General features: G+C 45.7%; 1 long non-coding RNA gene across 2 annotated transcripts; it reads right to left on the bottom strand.

Moving 5' to 3' along the window:
• Window positions 1-636: 636 nt before the first annotated feature.
• On the bottom strand, window positions 637-11266 carry LOC126041096 (uncharacterized). Of its 2 annotated transcripts, none has more exons than XR_007506765.1 (3): window positions 11167-11266; window positions 9743-9863; window positions 637-1123 (listed from the first exon to the last, which is right to left on the bottom strand). It is a non-coding gene; the product is annotated as an uncharacterized LOC126041096 (long non-coding RNA). The 2 variants fall into 2 exon arrangements; XR_007506766.1 differs by lacking the exon at window positions 637-1123 and adding an exon at window positions 1999-2051.
• Window positions 11267-12988: the final 1722 nt, after the last annotated feature.

Raw genomic sequence — 12988 nt, 5'->3', positions numbered from 1 at the left:
AAAACCTCATTGAGAAAATAAGGTACAGACATGTTGACTAACAATTCATAAGACTTGTTCTGACATCTGATGATAAAAAATACTTGCAGAGAAACCTTAAAAGAACTATAAAAAATTAGAAGGCCAAATCAGTCTCAAATAACAGTATTAATTTTATTTATTAATAGTAATTAAAATAGCATTTTTAAAATAATTGCATTTAGGATGACCACCTTTCATGATTTTCTAGAGTAATAATAGGTGAGATTCCACAACCCGTCCTTGCTGCATGATATTATAGAAATTACTAAATAAAAACGATATTTATATATTAAACAATAATTTGTAAAACCATATTTCCTTTAAACCTCCACTAATTCACTAAGTTTGAGAGTTGTTTTTTTTTTCTTTTAATAAATAGGAAGGAAATTTTCCATAGTCTTTTCATCAATCATTTTCACATATCCAGCTTTCTGTGTTATTATAAAAAATATAACTAAAGCCATACATTTTATATAAATGTCTATAACCTATTTATTACATATAAGAAGCTGAAATCTTTTCTTCATGTGCAAACTCAACTTCACTATTTTTAATACACTTATGTATTATATCTAACACAGCTATCCACAACTACTGGGAGAATGAAAACAGCGTATCAGACATGGTAAAACAAAAGGATTTGTGAAGAAACATTATACACAACCTGGGAAACATTTTTTTTTTTTCCCCCCTTTCAGAAATGACTTGTGAGCGACAGTGTCATTGCAGAGAAAACCCACAAAACCTATATCATTGCATACACTGCTTTATTAAGGCAGCCAGAAGTGATCCTAAGAACCAGCAGTATAATTATTTCAATTTCACATCTACGGCTTGCTTTCTCTCAGCTGCCTGCTTGGTCAGTGGCATGATTTTTGTTTTTTTTCTCTACATGCCGTGGAGCTGGGTTTCTATTTTCCAGCTGCATATATTCCACGGAGGAAAGGAAAACTGATCCATGAAGTTCCTATTTGCATAACGCGCAGAAACATCTGTCACAAGATTCTTGTTGGTGGATTGAAGCATCAGGAGATACTGCCGTTGATCATCTGCCCTTAATAATATTGAATTCTTTTTCTGTCAATAGGAGCTCTGAGTGAGGCTGGTTAAGGAGGTAGAGAAAAGAGAGAATTTGATCAGCGAAGACATATTCTTACTATTACTTGAAATGAATGATTGGTTACATGATGCTGTCTCGCACAAACACTCAGAAATGAGGTCTGCCCCAGGACCAGCAAATGCCCTGTTCCATCTGATATCAGTTCTTTGCAAATACAGATCTTATAAAGGTGTATGGTGATTTAATCAGCATCCTGCAGTTGCGTACAATGCACAGCAGCTTTTTTTTGTTAAACTTTATGCAATGAATGATCTGTGGTAGCAGGGCTAACATTAGAAAGTGCTCAATCTGCAGTGCTGTTTTGAGTTTTGATTTCAGTTTAGGGAATCAAATAAAAAATCTCGAAGAAGACTGATCTGTGTCTCAGATCAGGAAAATTTTCATTCGGTTTCTGCATGTATACATAATGCATGTCTACAGCCATAAATATCAGGTGGAGCAGCCAATTCGTTCATACAGAATACATCAATAGAATAGAAACTCAGTGAAATATAATAGCAACTATTTAAAAAATAGAATTACTATGCTAGGTCAAGTGTTATTTCTAAAATCACTAAAAGTACTTTTGGTAATATACAAGATTCATATTTCTATGTTACATTTTGCTCTTTTTTACTACAGGCTTTTTAAAATACGCTAGTTCTGTTGATATAATTGTACAAATAGGTTTTAGGCTGGCCTCCTCTCACACCACTGAGAGTCAGAAATCAGTCTAACCAACAGCATGCAGCGCAAACAAAGTGCTCTTCTCAGCTCATGTGTTTTGTGGAGTTTAACAGCCAAACTGAGAGGAAAAGAAAGTTTCTTCACATTTACTGTCTACTTATGTCAGAAGTAGCATGAAGGTGATCGATACAGCACTATTCTCTCTGTTTTCCACCGACAGCTCCAAGATAGCCAGCTTCCTAAGCTAGGTCAGCAGAGATTAATATCACATTAGTAACATCTCATTCATCATTGTCATTGTAAAACAAAAAGGCTTTAGACATTTCTTATTCATAGCTGATCTCTCTAACAGGAATGCATGCTTCCCCCCCACCTCCTGACTCCTTCACACATTCACAGATATTTCAATTCAGCTGAAAATGTCTGGGTGCAGGAAATACCTGCTTGGGAGGGCAGCACAACAGGGTCATGGTATATTGTGAAACAAACAGTTGTAAAAATAATACCAAAAAAAAACCACCAAAACCCAACAAAAAAACCCTGCAGCAGGAGTGATCTTTGCTTCCATACACATATTTGTATAAAAAGTTTCTCTGGCAGTGGTTCACCAGCAGGCAGTAATCAGCTAAGATACTTCTTTGTAATTTTTCTGTTTCATAAATAATACAGGAGTTTACTAACAGGAAGTTTGTGGGAAGCAACAGTAAACAGTCTAGCAATCCATCTGTTATTGCGGAATGCAAGAAAGCTGAATCAGATTCTCTGCAAGTGGACTATTTTCGTTGTTTGTGCTAACGAAGATGTGTGGGAAACGGGCATTTAGAGTCATTATTAATGTGAACTCTTGCAGACCTCCTTTCTCCCTTGCCTTGTGGAAAGGGATGGCTGGGTACGATTTCAGCAAGAAGCTCCAGTGCTTCAATGGCTACAGGGCACCTTGTAATAAACCTGAGCAAAAAGGACAAGGCAGTTGTATCAGATGAGAAATATTCAGGTGACAGTTACAAAGAGAATTTTGCTTCCTCGAAACCAGTCTTGGAGAGAACGACTGCTAAATTAAAACACACACAAACTCCTGTTAGCATCTTCCTTGGCCTCAAGATATTTATCAGGAAGAAATTGAAGGAACCTGGAGTAGGAGGAAAGGAAATAAGGAAAAATAAGGTAATGATGGAGGTTGTACTGACAGGCTTTCTGTGCCAGCACAAGTAGAGAGTCAAGCAAGGGTGAAAAAAAAGCTAGTATCTTTCCCGAAGACAGGCTGTTCTGCTGGCATTCGTCCACCCTTGATATGTTGCTTATGAATAGAAGGCTAGAAAGAGAGCGGGGGCAGGCGTGTAAATTAGTCACTACTACTACAAAAGCAAGGTTTCTTTGCCAGCGGCAACACGGTGTCTCACCTCAAAGATTAATTTGTAGCACTGAAAGTGTGCGCGTCCAAGATAAAAAGTTGTGCTGCCAAATGAATGAGAGTCAGAAGCCTAAGTATAGGATTATATCCTGTGCTAACTAGGAATCATTTCACTTTAACAAGCTAACAAATTCTGCTTATTCACAACATGTCTGAATATTACACATGGCACTTGGTTTAGAAGAGACGATAAATACACAGATAACCTCTGTCCGAAACAAGACCTACTAAAAAGATGTAGGAAGTTGTTGAGAAACGGAAATGTCAAATTACTGGGCACGATATCAGCTAATTGTTGTGCATTTAATAAGCTGGGGGCAGTAGCGCAAAACTGCCCTGCAGTAAGAACAATTTTCGCTAGGACCCTCTTCACGTCAGAGTTTTAATCTTCACAAAGTCTTCACAACGGCAAGCTAACGTGCTTTGGAGCCCGTCGAAACCTCGCGTGTCGGCAGCCTGATAACGACTCTGAGGCGCGCAGGACCCCGCAGGTGGCGGGCTTGCGGAGGCCCGGGGAGCCGGGGGGGGGGGGGGGGGGGGTGCCGTTCCCGAACCGGGGGGAGCGGCCGGAGCCCGCAGCCGCTCAGCCCTTCCCTGGGGGAGGCCGCCCCCCGCCGCCTGACAAGGCTGCCATCTCCTGGCTTCCCTCTTTAAACCGGCTCCGACCGGCAGGGAAGAAGGCCTCGCGCTAGGGAAAACGCCCCTCCCTGGCACAGGGATTCGGAAGCGGATTTCGGGGGGAGGGGGACAGAGCGGTGCGGGATCACCCCCACCCCACCCCGGCCGGTTGTAGCAACGGAGGAGCAGCCACACGCGTATCCCTCCTTTCACCTTCCACCTTCCCCAGCCCCCCCCCCCCCCCCGCCATGTCCTGTCCAGCAAAGCCCAGGCACAAACACTTTTCCCAAACAAAACAGCAACGCTCCCCGCCCCCCGCCCAGGGGAACGCTGCTGCCTGGGGGTGCCCCGAAGGTGCGGGACATCCCCGGCGCTGGCCTTCTGGCTGAGGGGTTTGCTCCCCTACACGCGCGCGGTGTGAGCAGCTGAGGCGGCGGCTCGGAGCTATTTGAGAGCCAGGGAGGCAGCGGGGAGCACACGGCGGGAGCCAGAAACCCGGGGGCTCGGAGGGAGGGAGGGAGGGCGGGCGGGCTGAGCGCCCCGCAGTCCCCCGCCGCCGCCCGCCGGAGCGCCCGGCGGCAGCCGGCCCGCCGCGCTCCCGAAGGGGTTTGCTGCCCCCTGCCGGCCGGCCGCGCGCACTGCGGCCCGCCGGGCGGCCGTTACCCGCCGGCGAGGCGGCCGTTACCCGCCCCGTGGAGGCTGCGCTGCCCTCCTCCAGCGAGCAGGGCGAGGGGAGGCCGGCCTCCCACCGCTGCCTCGGGGCGGGGCAGCCCGTGCTGGCCGGCATGATTTTTCCAGAGGAAGCATGAACTATCCGAACGCCTGCAGCCACTTGCTGAGACACTGGTACAACACGGAGAAGCTCCGCAGAGCGGCCTTCGCGTACAAGCTCTTCGGTCTCAGCAGATTTACCTCAGTCTGGGTAATAAAAATCAGGATAGTAAGTGAGGTTTTCAAGGTTTCGCTCTCTGCGTGACACTATTGGGGTACTCGCATCGGCAAGCGTATTTTTACACGACGACGTTGCACCATCACCGCTGCAGCAGATACTGACAATTTCATTATTATTCCCTGAAGTAGTAAAAGACGTTACCTAATAACTGTGCAGTGTAGTTAAAAATTCAGCATCATCTATGCCAATTACACCTCGACAATGGGCAGAGTTGCACCAAAAAAAAAGGACGAAGCTTTTGATGATTTTGACACAAACTGGTGGAAAAGCCTGGAAATCCTTTTTTTGAACCATCAGTATCTGAATCTATAGTGTCCATGACTGCATAGGAGCTGCCCTTTTCTCACATAAAAGCCCACCAGCTTGGTGGTGAATCACACAGCGCTGCCACTCTACTGCAAGTTTCCCATATGGGTACACAATGGTCTTGGATCACTGACACAGGCAGTAGAAGTGAACCTGTCAAAATGTGGTTTAGTAAAGCTGTGGCATTACCTCTTGTGACTGTCTCCAGCTGCAGCCCAGCACTGGAAACATCGAGTCTTTCTAGCCTTTTTTTTTTTTTTTTTTTTTTTTTTTTTTTTTTTTTGGTGTGTGTATGGTAAGACTTGCTACTGCTCCTGACTGGTCTAATGCCTGCTCTTACCTTGTGAGCATTCACCTCCAAGTGACAAAGCACACCTGTATGATTTTATTGCTCTAAGGACCATGAAGGATACCTTATTTTTTTAGCATCTAAATCTCATCCACTCCTGCACAGTTAAAGAACTGTGCCACTGAGCCAGGCAAAAAATATTGCACAGTAAGAACGGGTGCTGTTTTGTTACAATTTTTTTGTCCTGCCTGTCTTTCACTTGTTTGGTTAGAGTAGAGCTTGAGGGCATTCCATTTATTTCTGCATCGTGATGCGGCTGATTTCAATACTCACCAGCGTATCAGCACGGCCTAGGTACTAAGCGTGAGGTAGCTATGATGGTCTTGGGCTCCACCTAGGCACACACAGCCTCTCCGCAGGAGCAGCTTACTTGAACATGGCGTGCACTGATGCGCATATTTCTCCTATTTCTGTAATCAAAATGAGTCACAGCAAGCTCAGGAATCCGGTGTACTGTTGCAAGAAACTGCCATGATGAAGGGTCTTGATGGTACTTCTCCTGGGTATCCACTGATGTGCATGCTTACCCTGGCTTTTCTGCTCCAGGTACCCAGCAAAAAAACACCAAGCAAGTGTTTGATGTTATGGACATTTGTGCACCACGGGAATTATAAACATGAACTAATTGCAGGCTAGCAAAATGGTCTCAATGCTGACCAGTCTGGACACAAAGCCTTCCTCTCTGGGAAGAGCATGATGAATGAACTTGTTATTTATGCATTTGTCCTGGTTTCAGCTGGGATAGAGTTAATTTTCTTTCTAGTAGCTGCTATAGTGTTATGTCTTGGATTCAGTATGAGAAGAATGTTGATAACACACTGATGTTTTCAGTTGATGCCAAGTAATGTTTAGACTAAGTCAAAGATTTTTTCAGCTTCTCATGCCCAGCCAGCAAGAAGGCTGGAGGGGCACAAGAATTTGGGAGGGGACACAGCCAGGGCAGCTGACCCAAACTGGCCAAGGGGCTATTCCATACAATGTCACGTCATGTGCAGTATATAAACTTGGGGAAGTTGGCCTGGGAGGGATTGCTGCTTGGGAACTAACTGGGCATCAGTCAGCGAGTTGTGAGCAATTACATTGTGTATCACTTGTTTTGTACATTCTGATGCTTTTATTAGTATTGTCATTTCATTATTGTTACTATCATTATTATTTTCTTCCTTTCTGCTCTGTTAAACTGTTCTTATCTCAACCCACAAGTTTTACCTTTTTCCTTCCAATTCTCTCTCCCATCCCACTGGGTGGAGGGGAAGTGAGTAAGCGGCTGTGTGGTGCTTAGTTGCTGGCTGGGGGTTAAAGCACAGCAGCATTGAACAAAATCCCTTCTACAGGGAGCCTGAGTCACTTTAACACTTGGCGAGTTTACCATATAGCACATCAACAGATCAGATGCAAGACTCCACTCAGCTTCACTGCTACAACCTAGTCAAGTCCCTGAAAATCAGAGATCAAACACCCCAAGAAAAACTCTCTGAGCTGTGATCCCTGCTGCAGCTGTGAGGTACTGCCAGTGTCTCCTCTGCACAACTTGCCATCACTGGAGGGGTTGGAGCTGTTACGGTCTCCCCATTGATTGCAGTTTGGAGGCAGGCTGTCTTTCACTCACTCGCTCGCTCCTGACCGGCCTTGCCAGACATCTTGGCTCCAGTCTGTCAACAGAAGAATCTAGCACTGGGTGCAACCTGTGCCATTACATATGTGGATTTTCTGGCAGAGGGCTACTAGAAGTGTTATCCAGTGGATCCAACAGATAGAACTGGCAGATCTCATCTCTTTCCCAAGGCTCTAAGGGAGAAAGTGACATCTCCACAAGCATGCCCAACCTTCACCTCCAAAATGCCAAGCCCTTGGTTCCCACTGCAATGGAGTGTAAAAACACAAAGGCTCACACTGCAGTAGTTGGTAAGAAACTTGGATTCTGACCACTTTTGGGGAGCCTGCCTTTACAACTATGTTGGGTCTTTCCCCAGACCTCACCTCCAGGTAGCAAAAATAAGACTACTTCATGTCCTCCTTTTCCATGCCAATCCTCTCTTTCAGACACATTGGCTCAAGCTGCCATTCCCTGTGAGAGTCTCTGCTCAGACAGGTTTATGCCCCTGTGGTGAGCTCTCAGGATGCCTCCTGTCTGCCTCTTAAACCTTCCATAGCAGTCAGTTCTCCTCTCAGCTATAATCCCTGCGGTACCTGAAAGCAGGAACTTTCCTCAGGGGCCGGAAGCTGTATTCAGAGTTTTGACGGAGCCTGTGAGAGCTGGGTACCTCTCCTTAGGCATTCAGAAGACACAAATGCGGCAGATTTGATTCCCTGATGCAAGGTCACTTTGCCATCATAACTACAGAAATGAACGGTCAAACTCCTCCTTGCCAGACTTCCTCCATCTAATGGAGCTACACTACAGAAGACATCTTTTCCTACAGAGATTAAAAGTCCTTTTCAAAGTCCAGTTGCCTCAGTAGGATGAATCAATCTGTATTTTATGCCACTCCTGTTCCTGCTATTTCCCTTGTGTTTGGAGGTGAACTCATGCTGAAAACCAGCAGCACCATTATGTTAGCCCACCAATTAAAAGTCATATAGACAGGGACCTTAGAAATTGATCGCAGACTGGAACCTTTGCCCAGATTTATTGAGTCATGATGCTAATTTATTTCCCCTTTACCAGGAGAAATCCTCTCTCTACAGTTACCTTTTCACTCCAGTTTTGTGCCCAGCTCAGTTACCTGATTCTTACTATTTTCTCTCCTCCTGTTCATGGTGACCAAAACCACTTTATCCATGGAAAAGTATTTCATATGGCTTTGAAGCTAGTGAGACTAATTTAAAACACACACACGCATGCGTGCGTGTGTACATATGTGCATGCGCGCACACACACACACACGCGTGCAATTAAAATTCAGCCCAGGAAGAAAAATGTCAACAGGAAAACACAAGTGTTGCTCATTGCTCAGAATCAGGATGCTGTGCAGCAGGTAGCAAAGCAAAGCCTTACCATAAACACGTGGAAAAACAGATGTTGAGAGGGTGTGAGCTGGAGCTGGGGAATCACACAGTTCTCCTTTATCTTGCATAATTCAAGGCAACACCGGGCAAAACTGGCCATAGAAAGCCACAGCGCCAGGAGAAGCAGAAAGATCTACCATGGTCTACCAGACAGACTGCAGGCTTGCTGAGACCTTTTCCCAGGAAGGGAGTTTCTTCCATTGTAATGGAAATTTGAGTTAATGGCAAGTAAATGGTAAAGGAAGATTGTCTCCCTGGTCATGTCCCTGGAACAGATGCAGTAGCTTTTGCTGGCATATGCCCTTCAAAAACACATGCTGCTTTGCTGGGAGAGAAACTGAGGGATCATATGTTGTCTTCAAGTGAGGACTTGGGTGGGGTCTGAGCCCCAACATTTCTGACAACCTGAAACTCTCAAGAGATGCCGATAGAAATTGAAGGTGCTCAGCATATAGTTAGAGGTGCACAGAACCCCACAGCACCAAGTCAGGAGACAACTATTTGTTGCTTGACATCAGAGCCTCTTGCACAGAGCAGACAATGAGCAAAATATAAAGGAAACATAAATGCCTTTGAGCCTACAAAGAAGGATCTGGACAACAGTGTCAGTGGTTTGCAGGGTTAGGAGTGGAGAAGTCTTGGTGAACTGTTTCAGGACCTTGGACTCTTGCATGACGTTTTCACTTCAGGATGCCCTGTGGAGTAACGCCACACTCTGGAGACTTACAAAATCCAGGGGGCTGCCCAAACCTGCCTACATTGTCAGATCTTGCCTGAAAGCCACATTAGCATAACACAGCCTGAGCGATCCCAGCATGTACTTGCTCAAGCACAGTCCTTCTGCTCTCCGTCCCTTTTGTCCCTTGAGAGAAAGCCAGACAATTTAGATTCTCTGTCTGATACACTGTCCTCTTAGGGAAACCATGAATTCAAAGAATTGTAATGCTTAAAACCAAACAGAAAAGGTAATCAAGTTAGCTAAAATAGGTTAAATTCAAGATAAGTAACTGAAGATTTAGTACACAGTAGCAAACAACAGGGACCAGCAAAGTAGATTTTCCCCGGCACTGATCATTATTGATTCCTAACGGCACCAGGAACTGTTTGATACTTCTGTATCCCTTGTAAAATTAAGATCAATACTGATTTAGACGGTCCTAACGTAGCCAGATCTTAATCCCACCCACTAACCCTCCAGCTCTAGAGACATTTCTGCCACCACATGCCAAGGGGTATTAGCCCAAAGCATTTAAATCCTCTGTGGCAGACAGCTTTTGGGAAGAAACTTACCAAAGCAAGGCCCCATGGCTTAGAGATGAGCTCTTCCTCGCTTCACCCCCGTCTGCTCAGCTTGCTGTCACATCCTCTCTGAGGTCAGCTCTTTCCCGCCAGCTTTGCCCAAATCTCTCTGCTAGAGATTTAAAATCACTGGAAATTTTCAAGACATCCAAGATGAACAGTCACAGAAAAAGGAACTGGGAAGGGCAAACTATTGGCATACTTGCTGACAGAAACTACATTTTCTTCAGAAAGAGAACTATATCGTTTCCAGTGTGGTTACTCACAGAAAATGCTGCTGGGAATATATCAGAAATTCATGCCTACACATTCTTTACTCTCAAATAATGACAAATATAACCAGCACCAGAGATGCTTAGCACTCATGTGCATTTACTCCTGTTGGTGGTATAGCTCTAAAATAGGAAAAATAATGTTGAAAGTCCAAGGCATCTATATAGGTGACGTGCATGCATAGAGCTCAGTGCTTAAAGAAAGGCATTGTGTTTTATTAGCGACAAATAAATAGGCACATTCCTAAAGAACAAGCTTAGGTCATGAATGTCGTATTTCTGTGTGTGGTCTTTATAATGATGTTGACACAGGACAGGTTTAAGGACTTACGATGTGCATACCCAGAATGTGTGTATCTATCTACAGTCTACATGAAATATAGTCACTAAATCTGTGTGTTCTGAAATAAAGAAATAGTTACCTGGAAAAATGAAACACAGTAGCAATAATTTTAAATGTTAATCCTAAGCAATGTTTAAAATTAATTTTGTTTTAGAGTGCTCTGACCTTTCCAATACAATAGTTCCATACAGAGCCTCAGAGTTAATAAAAAAAAGAAGTATTTTTGCCAGATCTCCCCAGCTCTGAGTTCTACCAAAGGCCATCACGAGGTCAGTCTTTGTGATGCTCTCCTTGGAGGTTTTTGTCTGCCCTAGCTCTCTGGATATGGTTTTCTGTCTTTGGTCGGTTTTTTCTTCCCAGCCCCTCTCATTACATGCAATAATAAATCTTCTGCTTCAGTTTGGGGCTATTGTGTAATGTCCCCCAAGTCACATCTTGGAACTAGAGTGCTCAGCTTTCTTCTTATGGCCCCCTTTTTTTTTCTTTCTTTTTTTTTTTTTTTTTTTTTTTTTTCCCCAGCGTTGTTTTGAAAATATCTCCCCCTATCTGGAGTTGCAGACGTGTTTACCAATAGTTCTGTTCTTTCTCGAAATATTTCTGGTTTCCATCTATTTCATATCTTCTCTGTCTACATGATAGCAGCAATACCCGCATTTCTGAGTGCTGCCCCTCTGCACCCCTTGCCGTACGTTCTCAGTTCTTGCCTCTGCTCCCGCTCCCACCCCCACACCCCCACACCGAGACCAAGTCTCTCCCATCCCCTCCGGCAGGAGGGCAGGTACCTACAGCACAGACATTACCTGTTTGAGCTAGTTGCCTGAAGGGGGGCCGTCAGTGCCCGCTTCTGCTCCCGCCTCGGTGTGTCACCGCACCAGACGCCCTGGCTTCGTTTCACCGGGCTGAATGAAGGCTTTTTCCCGTGCCGGGACAGGAAAGAAGCGTGGGATACAGCCCAAAGCTGCCGCTTGGGCGGCAGCGGCTTGCCCCCGGCGCAGCTGTGTGGGCAAGGCTTTCCCCGATCGAGCAGCTGCCGTCCGATCCGCCGCACCACGGGGCACAGGGAGGGACCCCCCGCCCCGCGGCCGGGGCTCTGCCGCTGCGCGCTCCGCTCCGCGCCGCTCCGCTCCGGGCCGCTCCGCTCCGCTCCGCTCCGCTCCTGGCCGCTCCTGGCCGCGCCGCTGCGCGCCGCCGCCGCCGCCGCCAGAGGGCGGGCGAGGCAAGCGGGCGGGCCCGCCGCCGCCCCGGCGGCCTCTCCGAGTAGCCCCTTGCAGGACGGCGAGCTGCCTCGGACCGGGCGGTTTCCCCTTTCCGCGGGGGATTAACGCCTACAGTCACACGCGGAAAGCACGCCCCTAAGAATGTGCAAGTGATCGGTGGAAGTACAGGGGGGGCTTCCTCCTCAGAAGGAGCACTTTAGGATTTGCAAGAAAAAACCCGAACGGGTAAAAAGGAGCAGGCGCGCTGCCAAGTAAGAGGAAAGAGGCGCGTTACGACGAACCAAAGCTCTGCTAAGGCATCTCTCTATCGTACGCCTCTTGCAGAATCCACTAGCCAGGCTAGGCATGTATTCTGCCGAACAGAAAGGCAGCATCCAGCACGAGTGAGGCTGAAATGACCACACCTCAACAATGCGTTTCGGGATTTCAAGCAAAACGTAGATTTAGCAAGACGCCATTCTTCATGTTCATCCCACACAATCCTCGAAAATTCCTGAATTTTCAAGGGACTGATTGAAAAATTTCTCTTAAGAGGACTGCAAGTTTTAAACAAGTCAGCTTCACTACTTGCAGTCCCAACCCCTCCTTTTTAGTATATATGTGGAATCCAAGCATGTATTTTCTCATTGCTTCAACATAAAAAATGCACAAAACAATTGTTCCTGACTTCAACATTAAAGCTTTATTCATTCCAGGACTTGGCAATAATGTATAAACCTCAAGTCAATAGCTGAAGTGAACCACCACACATTTTTCTCACGGTACATTTAATCAAGCTCTCGAAGGTTTTAATTTTAAAAGACCTTTTTTTTAAATTTTATATTCCCCCTTTTTCTTTCATAATACAGATGGGAAGAGTTCTTTGTATGGTCTGATGGGACTATCTACAAGAAAGCGTTAGAAACTGCATTTTCAAGCACTTTCCTTTCCCGGGTCAGTTACCAAATGAATTTCCTTCGTTGGTGCTAAACCAGCTGCAAAGCCTGAGAAGTGTATAACTGCATTTTCAGCATGAAGTGTCATCTGTATGGATCTAAAAGTTGTGTGTGTGGAAAAATAATAAAGTTCAGTGATAATTCGAGGCAACCTAGACAAGGAAGAATTCAGCAGCTCATCAAGCCTCCCAACAATCCCACTAAGTAACTGTTCCCGAGGCTCAGACGTGCTACTGGGAACAGAGGAAACAAGTATACATGGCATAAACTGGTACCCACCCCAACTCTGTTCAGTGCCATAATCAGGCAGACAATCAGACAATGGTTGCACCGATTTTTTATGTAGAGCTTATTTTCCTTCTCCAGGGCGCTCCTCAGCAGAAGGGACTGAAGCTGCCCCTGCTCCCTCTTTAGAACCTTCAGGACCCAGGCTGAAGACAGAGCAAGCGAAAGAACCCCACCATGGGGTG

The sequence above is a fragment of the Accipiter gentilis genome, chromosome 1 (assembly GCF_929443795.1).
Source record: "Accipiter gentilis chromosome 1, bAccGen1.1, whole genome shotgun sequence".
Taxonomy (NCBI): Eukaryota; Metazoa; Chordata; class Aves; order Accipitriformes; family Accipitridae; genus Astur; species Astur gentilis.
Note: the sequence above shows the minus strand (reverse complement) of the source record. Positions and strands in the feature narration are given on the sequence as shown.